Here is a 2,851-nt window from a genome sequence, read left to right as displayed (position 1 = left end):
CAATTCTTGACAGAAAAGTGATTGTGTGTTTTTGTTTTTTCTTAAGTAAGGAAACATTAAATTTATAATAACTTCAAGTCAATGTTAAGTAAATGTGTTGCAATTCAGCTGAGTGAAACCAGTCGACATAATTTTCTAATTAAATCCATCATATCTGTTTTAAGTGTATGGTATGAAGTATATAGAAGTAGAATGTCAAGATTAAGTAAATACACTCAAAAACTGGTTTGTTGAATTTACTTGACCAAGTTATGCAGTTCCACTCACCCAAACTGAGTAAATGTAACAAAATTTCTTGTTCAATTGAGTGGAACCACTTGACATAACTTGGTTAAGTAAATTCAACAAATTTTGATAATTTTGAGTGTGTGATGTTATTGACTAAATAAGATAGAAGCTAAGAACTGGAGTTACGGACTTGCAACGCAAAAGAACCTCATTGTGTAATAGGGGTTGAATCAGTGGGGGGTCCCTGGATTYGTCGACGAGTCCAACAGCAGAAGAAAAAAAAAAACCTGTTCATGTGGCGACTTCCTGCAAGTCAAAGTTTTTAACAGGTAATAATCATTTTTAATTTTAATTTCATGATTTTTATTCTCCACCAGCTGCCACAGCAACTGGAAATCTCTTTGTATAATGTTCGACATCATTAAATTTAGGGATTCTCCTTTTTAAATACACAGCTGGAGCTCCTGATGACATCACTCCAGACCAATAAAAGTGATGTTTCCAAGGCCGACGCTCTCGTAAACAAAAGAAGCTTGCTGCTAAGGCCAGGGGATAAATCAACAAATTTGATGATATTTAAAACTCAACATTGAAAATTTCTCATTGCAAYTCACTTTGCAGCACATGAGGTCACAAAGAAACACTGGAAACATTCAAATCCTCCATGTYGGTGAGTTTTGTCAGCAAAATATCAAATTTAGATGGAATAAAATGACAGAGACAAATAGGTTTTGGAAATTATTGTTAACTAAACGATAAGTGAGGCAGAAGGTCACTCAGGATTCACATATTTTTACAGAAAATATAGTTTCTCTCATTTTAAGTGCTTCCTATTTTTTGGTAGCTACACTGAGTCTTTATATAAAAAAGGTTGYTTATGTTTTCTAAATCATTTTATAATAAGAACATGTTATCCTACACTGTAAACTTTTAATGTTATCTTCCTGGTTGGAGGCAGGCACGTGCAGAGGGGAGGGGGCTGGAGCACCTGCCCCTTTAGTGGTCTCTGCACGGCCCTGGTTGGAGGGACTCTTCTTGTGTTTCGGGGTCCCKCGGACCACACACTTGTTGGTCAGTGAGTTCAAACAGCACAAGTATTTTCTTCCTCTGACTTTCTGCTGTTGGATGAATCCCATTAGAGGATGTTTAGGCTATTTCCTCAGAACAACAGTAAGCAGATGGGAAGTGCCGTCATTTGATACCAAAACCTGGACGGCTGGCACCTCAGAGTTCTCAAAGGAGGAAAAAAAGAGATTTTAAACCAAACAGGACTAATAAATTTTGTCCTGTTCAAGTTTATTCTGAAGGTGCTGAAAAGACAAAGTTATTAACAGATGTGTAAACGTTGCTTTATTGTTTTTTTTCCCCCTGTACATCGCACAGGTTCCACTTGATAARTAAGATCTACGTTTGATTTGTTCAGATTTTATTTTGGGTTCATGTTTGAGAAGAATTATAAACTCTTTCTGAACTAAAACAGAACAAAAACTGGATGTTGGGCAAACGGTTGAGCTACTTCCAGCAAGCGTCTCTAAGCCAAACTAAACTTGACCTTTCTGACATTTAACCCTAATCCTCAACACTTTAAACMCTATTTCAGGCTGCAGCTTTAAGCTGTGTGGAAGCTGTGTTTGTGTCCACGGCTCGCTGCCAGCAGAGCTGAATCATCTCAGCACCTTCTCCTCTTCCTTTTGTTTACTCGCCTCTTGGTTGGGACTGACTTGGCAGTTTCCTGCGTGAGTCAGGGAGCGTTTTGTCACCRCTGTGGTCACCACCTCAAAATATGCAATCAACCAAACATGGCTCCGGCAGGCGGAGGAGTCCTCCGAGCCCAAAGTTTGGTAAAAACACAGGTGTTCCCTCTCGGCGCAGCGCCTGTGTTTACTCAAACACAGACTCAGTTTTTCGTCTTCTTCTCTGTGACTTTCATGTCGGAGGGGTTTGTGTGTCGGGAGCTGCGGTGTCGTCACCGGAGCAGCTTTCCCCGTAAACTGTTTAGGTTCAATGAGCTAATCCACCTCCAGAGCCTGGCTCCCGGCCACGCCGCGCACCCAACAGGAACGACGTACGGGCGAAATTTACAGCAACAGTTAAATATTTACGGCACATTAGCCACTAATTCATTACCTGAGGCAGGAAAGGGCACGGCGTGGGTTCAGAACTGCGCACTGTTGAAAAACCAAAGAGTGGGAAATRATGTTTTTACCTGTTTCTGTTTTTGTTTGTCTGCCAGGAAAATAACTCATGAACCGCTGGGTGGATTTTAAAGAAACTCTCACCTGAAAAGTAATCTTTTTTTAAGTAATCCAATTCAAGATGGCCGCCTCAGTCAACTACACTGCAAAACATGTTCTTCTAACCAAGTTTTAAAATCCTATATCCAGCCAAATAAAATAAATAAATAAATAATCTTGTTTTGAGACTAATTTACTAAACAAGAACAGAATGTGAAAGAGTATTTATCTTGTAAGCCTGGAAATTTGACTCAAATTAAGTGAAAAAAAATCTGCCAATGGAGTAAAATAATTGCACTTGTAAGATTCTTGAAATCAGTTAATTGAGTCAATTTTCCATGCTAAGATTAATAATCTTATGCGTTCTACAAACAAGATTATTAATCTTA

At 38.9% G+C, this 2,851-nt stretch overlaps 1 long non-coding RNA gene across 1 annotated transcript in view; it reads right to left on the bottom strand.

The window, feature by feature from the left end:
* LOC106519901 (uncharacterized) overlaps window positions 1-2,851 on the bottom strand; it is a 13,690-nt gene that overhangs the window by 4,735 nt on the left and 6,104 nt on the right. The gene's annotated exons all lie outside the window — the stretch shown is intronic.

Source organism: Austrofundulus limnaeus, unplaced genomic scaffold (genome assembly GCF_001266775.1).
Source record: "Austrofundulus limnaeus strain Quisiro unplaced genomic scaffold, Austrofundulus_limnaeus-1.0 Scaffold84, whole genome shotgun sequence".
Lineage (NCBI taxonomy): Eukaryota > Metazoa > Chordata > Actinopteri > Cyprinodontiformes > Rivulidae > Austrofundulus > Austrofundulus limnaeus.
Note: the sequence above shows the minus strand (reverse complement) of the source record. Positions and strands in the feature narration are given on the sequence as shown.